This window comes from Nicotiana attenuata, chromosome 10 (assembly GCF_001879085.1).
Source record: "Nicotiana attenuata strain UT chromosome 10, NIATTr2, whole genome shotgun sequence".
Taxonomy (NCBI): domain Eukaryota; kingdom Viridiplantae; phylum Streptophyta; class Magnoliopsida; order Solanales; family Solanaceae; genus Nicotiana; species Nicotiana attenuata.
Genome location: NC_031998.1, coordinates 21,665,556 through 21,672,375, shown reverse-complemented (window position 1 = coordinate 21,672,375; position 6,820 = coordinate 21,665,556).

The window sequence follows — 6,820 nt, the reverse complement described above, 5'->3', positions numbered from 1 at the left end:
ATACAACCCAAACCTATCTGAAACTCACCTAAGCCCCTCGGGACCCCGTCGAAACATACCAACAAGTTCCATATCATAATACGGACCTACTCGAGGCCTCAAAACACACTTAACACTATCGAAACAATGAAATGCACCTCAAATCAAACTTAATGAACTTTCGAACTTTCGACTTCAAAAAACTCATGCCGAAACATATCAAATGAACTCGGAATGAACTCAAATTTTGCACACAAGTCCTAATACATCATACGGAACTACTCATGCCCCCAAACAATCGAGTGAAGTGCAAATACTCAAAACGACCGGTCGGGTCGTTACACAAACATAGCAAAAATCTAAGCTTAAAGACAAGATAAGTTGGTAAAATACCAACCTATCAAACCCCCAAACTTAAACTATTGCTTGTCTTCAAGCAATGAAAGCAACAAAATCTCTTTCCAAGTATTTAACTCAATAGTGCATCAATGTCATGCCAAGTCAAAAAGGTATATTGTAAGCACAAACACATGACTTCGATTGGTTCCAACAATTAATCCAAAGCATATGAATTACCAAAAACTTCTCATGAATTTCGTTACAATTCAAGTGCTCAAACACTATGGAAATCAGAGTAGCAATCAAGTCATGACACTAAAGCTTCAAAATTTTACTTCCTTTGTTCATTCCTCCCAATTGCAACTGGGATTAAATTCACAACTCAAATCTCATATGCCCTCACACTTAAGAGAGAATCCCACACTCATAAATTTCAATTTAAAACATAAATGGGATATAAAATGGAAAGAATTAACTCTCTCACACAAAGATGTTCAAATGCACACAAGTAGTACCATAGGCTTGCCCTTCATGTATTTCTCTGCTAATGTAGACAAACTTGGTTCAAAATTAATTAGGACTTAAAAGGTTGTAGTTTAGGCTTTTGGTTAAGGTAGGGCACAATTTTGGTTAGAGTGACTCAAAACCTCCCTAAGCACTACAATTTTTCAACAGTCCAAATACACTTCCTTCAAGAACTTTTCCACCCTTTCTCAATTTTTTTTTATATCACCTAGTCTTCCATTTATTCACGATTCCTTATTTTTCCTTCTTCTTTTTTCTCAAATATTACTCTTTCCCCCTTTTTTAATTATCTTTCGACTTTTAAGCAATTTCCACATCACAACTTTTCCAACCTTCACCCCCAAACTTAGGCTTTTAGCCTATGTTTATACTTTCAAAGTACTTAGGGAGGTAGGGTGCCAAAAGATAAATCAATAAAGAACGATGGGTTAAAGCTTGTAACATGGTTGCCAAATAAAAAAGTTTAAAGGCTCAAAAGGGGTTGACTAGGGAAAAATATGCAAGGGTAGAAAATTTAAGGCACAATAGCGGTCCAAGGAAGGCCTAACATCATTTTTCAAACCAAGTTAGTCTAGGATTCGCCTTGAAGCACATTACGGGCAAGTTCTTAACTACAGATGATGCAAAAGAACTCACAATAAATCTCACCACACATGGCACATGAACACTCAAGTGGAATACAAATTCAAAATCCAATTGAAACCAATGACTCAAAGAAGTTACATATAGCATAAGAAGCTATTTAGTGAATCAAAAAGCCAAAAATTGAGTCTAAAAGTCATGACATTGATCTTTACTTCAATTATTTTTCTTTTTCAAAGATCAAAAATTCATATCCCGAGGTTTAAATCATGTTGATATCAAGCAAGCCAGAAAATGGCCAATGGGTACAAACCCCAACTCATACTGCTTATTCTTCCTAAACTAACAAAAACTATATCTAAACTACAAGACTAATTCCCTTAAGAAAGTCTCCTAGCAATCCATCATCGGGAAAAGTCGACACAAAAATTTACTAACAATTACCCGATTCAAAAAAAAGAAAATTGGCATCCTCGGAAAAAGAATCGTGGTACAAAGAAAACCAAGGATATCGCCAACAAAATAGGCATCCTCGGAAAAAGAACCGTGGTACAAAGAAAACCAAGGATATCGCCACCAAAATAAAACATACTATATAAAATAAAATAAAAATTAAGAAGCTAATAAACATCAAGTCAATAAAACATACTACATATAAAAAAAAAATTCAAGAATCTAGTAAACATACTAATATAACACATCACATGAAAGAAAAATAACATCTTATGAAAACAAACAAAATACCAATCTACCATATCCACAGTTATACAAGAAGCCACCCCTAACTAGAAATGTTGCAATGTCCCCATGCAACTAAACAGTGGAAAGTTCTCCCTGAATATTGCATCAAGTGCTCTCCTCGTTGTCGGACTCAGTCACATCCTCCTCTCCTTCTTCCTCGGACAAATGAACCGGAGCATCATCATCATCTTCCAGCTCGATCGATGGCATTGGCTCTTGAGGCTTTAGAACTTTCCACAGCCCCTTCATACCCTTCCACATGCGGGTGAAGAATTTATCTCTTTTCTTCTCCCTTTTCTTCATCCTGGTGTGTGCCTTTGCCAGATTATCGTGAGAAGTACTCAAAGTACCGTGCACCGTGGCTAAATCAGTATATGCCTTCTCCAGTTGCTTAAGGTGATCGCCTTGCTTTTTCTAGTCATCAAGATACTTTTGAGATTCTTTCTTTGAAATGAATGCAGAGGGTCCCTCAGATGTTTCCCCAAGTCCCTATGGAAGGCCAGCTACTAGGTCGCGAATTAGCCGCATTTCCTCGGAAAGCATAGCAAATGGTCCTCCTGCAGAAGATGATGGCTGGCTACCCTGGTCGGTTTGAGAATAAGATCCCAACTTTCTCTTTTTGCTTTTGACGGCGCCGCCCTCTCCTCTTTTCTTCAATGGATTGATAGGCTTTCCGACTCTATCCAGTTGTCTCCCGGATCATCCTCAACCCAAGCAAGTTGGCACAGCTTAGTGATAAGAGATGGGAATATTAATGATGTACCATTCTGAAGCCGATACTTCCTCAGTTCATTGATGAAAATCTCACCAACATTAAGCTGGATACCATCAAGAATGGAGGCTATCATTTGAGCTCTCATTACCGGTACATTCCATATATTCGACACAGGGGAGATGCGATTGCATATGATGGCCAGCTATATCTTTGCTTTAGTAGTGAATTCTTTAGACGTGATCCCTCTCTTTTCAGCTGCCCATGGAACATCCAAACCCGGGCATAATTTGGAGACCAACCACTCCCCTGAGGCACAATCTTTTGCATGGAATGGGTCCATGTCATGGTCTTGTAGGTGATAGACTTGGTTCACAGCTTCAGCTCCGAAATGCACCATTTGCCGTGAATCCTAATCTTTGGCTTCTTTAACCTGATGGCTGGAAGATTCGCATAAAACTCCCTCACCCATTGCTCATTGGCTCTGCAAGGTTGAGGGGTAAAACAGGTCCATCCCATGTCTACAAGCCTCTTATGGAACTCGGGAAGGCGTTCCGGGACCTTATCTAACAATATACCACTTTTCGGGAGCAACTTCTTCGAAATCAGCTCAGCATAATACCGTTCCTGGCATTCCAATGACAAGAACCGGTGTTGGTCATAGTTCTCCTCCGTTTCCAAAGAATTTTCATGCGCAGATTCATCGGAGTTAGAGCTCATTTTTAGCGTATGATACCTGTAAAGAAAGTATTGGAGTGAAAACATGGTATGGCTATGAAATATATTGCAAAACGCTTATTATGCTAAGCCAAACACTTAGAAAAGTTTTGAGAAAATATTTATGTCTAAATGCGAAAATAAAAACTAACCTAGAAAGCAAATAAAGTGATCAATGGCTACAAGCATGGATACACGGGGAATTACACTCAAGTAACGATCCAATGTATTTCACAATTTTACAAATATGAGCGAGTTTATGTTAATTAGCATCGGGTAATAATTCTATATTAGCTTCTTGTAAAGACTAACAAGACTTCCTAGTTGAATTATCTCTAAAATAATTAAGAGATTAAGCACACCCGAATATGGCTACAAGTAGTTCAATCCTATCCCTAGGTAGAATCTATAAAGTGAGGGTTAAAGCCTCAAGTTCTTGTTAATTAATCTTTCGCAACCCCAAATAATCTTTCACAAAATTAATTCGAAGTTAATGGGCGAGTCCTAGGGTTAGCTAATCCCGTTGGAAACATTAAAGAACAAGAATAATTAAAAAAACAATAACCCACTTCATTATAAATAAAAATCGTTCAATACATAAGCACAACAAGATATTTAATCCACACTTTAAATATGAATATTCCCATAAACAAGATTCAAGTGTTGGAATAAATACTACACACTTAGATATACAATACAAAGCAAGAAAATGAAGAAATGAACATAAATGGGTAAGAAATTCTCAACCAAAAGCTCGAAATCTACAAGACCCAAGTGTGTGTGCAAGAACCCTAGCTTCCAAAACTTGTTTCTCTCTAGTTGAAGGACTGAAAATAAGCCAAAGATATGTTTCCCATCATCTAGGTCGTGTATTTGTGGGTTTGGAATGGAGAAGATGTGAATTTCCAAGTCTACCCAGGTCTGAAGCCCGTTGGCCGCACCTGCAGAAGGATCCTCACAGGTGCGGCTCCGCAGATGCGGATAGCCTATCGTAGAAGCGATCATTGATGAGAAACACTGGATCCGCAAAAACGGTTTTACATGCGCAGATGCGCGACCGCAGATGCGAACATTAAGCGCATGTGCGCTTCCGCAGAAGCGATGAGTCGATCGCAGAAGCAATTTCTGCCAGCTAGGTCTTCTTCCGCAGATGCGGGTCCTTTCTCGCAGATGTGAGATCGCATAAGCGACCTGGCATCTGCAGATGCGAGATATCTGAAGGATTTTGCATTTGTTTCAACTCTTTTTTGCTCAATTCCACTTCAGTTGAATTCAACTCTCTTCATGGCATCATTTACCTGAAAATCTAGCAACACACACCATAAACAACCTCATATTATAATTAAAGGACGCAAAATCTAAAGAAAAGAGACTAAAATAAGTGATAAAATCACCACTCATCAGGCAGTTGTTGACAGCCAAATTTGACCCTCCCTTTTTAAATTAATTTATTTATACTTGATAATTTATAATAAATATTTTTAAAGTGTTTTCTAATAACAAATACTTATTTTTACAAATTGAATAAGTACTAGCTTTAAAATTAATCGTGTAGTATTAACATTATGTAATTACAAAAAAAATTATTATTTTAAAATTTTTAAAATAATTCTTATATATACATTACATAGGTTCTATAATTAATTTAATGAATTACTCTTTAATTTCTAGTTAATTAGACTATTATGCGAAATTCGAAATCAGTGTTGCAATTAGAAAACAAAGTATTTTTGTAAATAATTAATTAAAACAATTAGTAGTATATATAGTAATTATAATTTTTACCGCACTTATTAAAAATTATTAAGTTTATTTAAATTAAATTCAATAAGGGATTAAAAGAAAAAAGGCCTACAATTGCAATTCTCAATCAAATGTAAAATGGCCATTTCTTAAATTTATTTTAACCCAGTTATCAAGCCCAGTCCGAAATATACCCAGTCCAAACACTCCTCTCTTTCCACTGTGGCAATTAGTGCCCTCTCTTTTGCACAAATCACCATGCGCCACGTCACCTCTCCGTAACACTTACACAAGAAACACAATGAATCTGAGCCGACTGTTCCCCAGATCAACGGCTCACAATTGGTCTCCGTTTTCTCTTTAATTTAAACACCCAGAGATCTAATCTCAACCATCCAAAAAAAAAAGCAATCCAACGCCCACCAATTTTTCCCACTTAAATTATTTCTAAATTTCCAATTACTCAAATAATCGAAGTCGTTGATCAACAGATCCAACGACTCCCGTTCCACTTCTCATCCTTAACCTAGAGACAACCCCCCATTCCCCCTAAAACCCTAATCATTCACTCAGAGACCAGCGGCCCTCATTTCCCTTTCCTTTCTCATTTCTCTCATCTCTATCAACCATCAATCTCAGAAACCTTGCACAGATTTGTGCAAAGTCACTCGATAACACTCTGAATCATTTTTTCTATCTCTCTATCCGTGAATCCAGCCTGATATTTTCCTCTTTCAATCACTGGAATTGAAACGCCCAGTTCTGAAACCCTATGCTCAAACCCCAATAATCTGATTCCTTCCTTGTTCTTTCAAATCAAACATATAGAACACTCATCTTGTCCCTGGGATGTGAAACATGTTGTTTTCTTTCCGTTTCACCAATGAAATTTCAAAAGCACCAATTATGAAATCACAGACAAAAATGTAAAACTTCAAATCTCTAAATTTCCTTCATGTTCTGTTAAATTGAAGCATGCACATGCATGTTTCAGAGCCTTATAATGATTATTCGAAGTTTAGAGGTCAAATGCAATGACCTCTAGACATTGGAGCTTTGATCGATGGGTTTTGCCTTCAACGGTCAGCTTTCTTTCATCACTTTCCACTCACAATTTCGAATCCGATTGAAACCCTAGAGCCTTAATGGCATTATAAAAATGGCCTTTAATGTTCTCACTTAACAACATCTACACAATCATATACCGCAACCTAGGATCACTAATATCACGACCCAAACCGAACCGTCCTTATGGCGCCTATCGTAGAACTAGGCAAGCCAACTACTCAACCATTTCAACATAATAAAAGTTTTGAAAAATACGGAAGCAACTAATATTTAAGGAAAACCTTTTCAAAAGCACAATAAAACTCACAACTCAATACATATCTCTCCCAAAAATCGGGGTGTCACCTAGTACATGAGCATCTATACAGAGATATAGTCTACTACAATGTCTAAGGAATAAGAACTGAAACATAA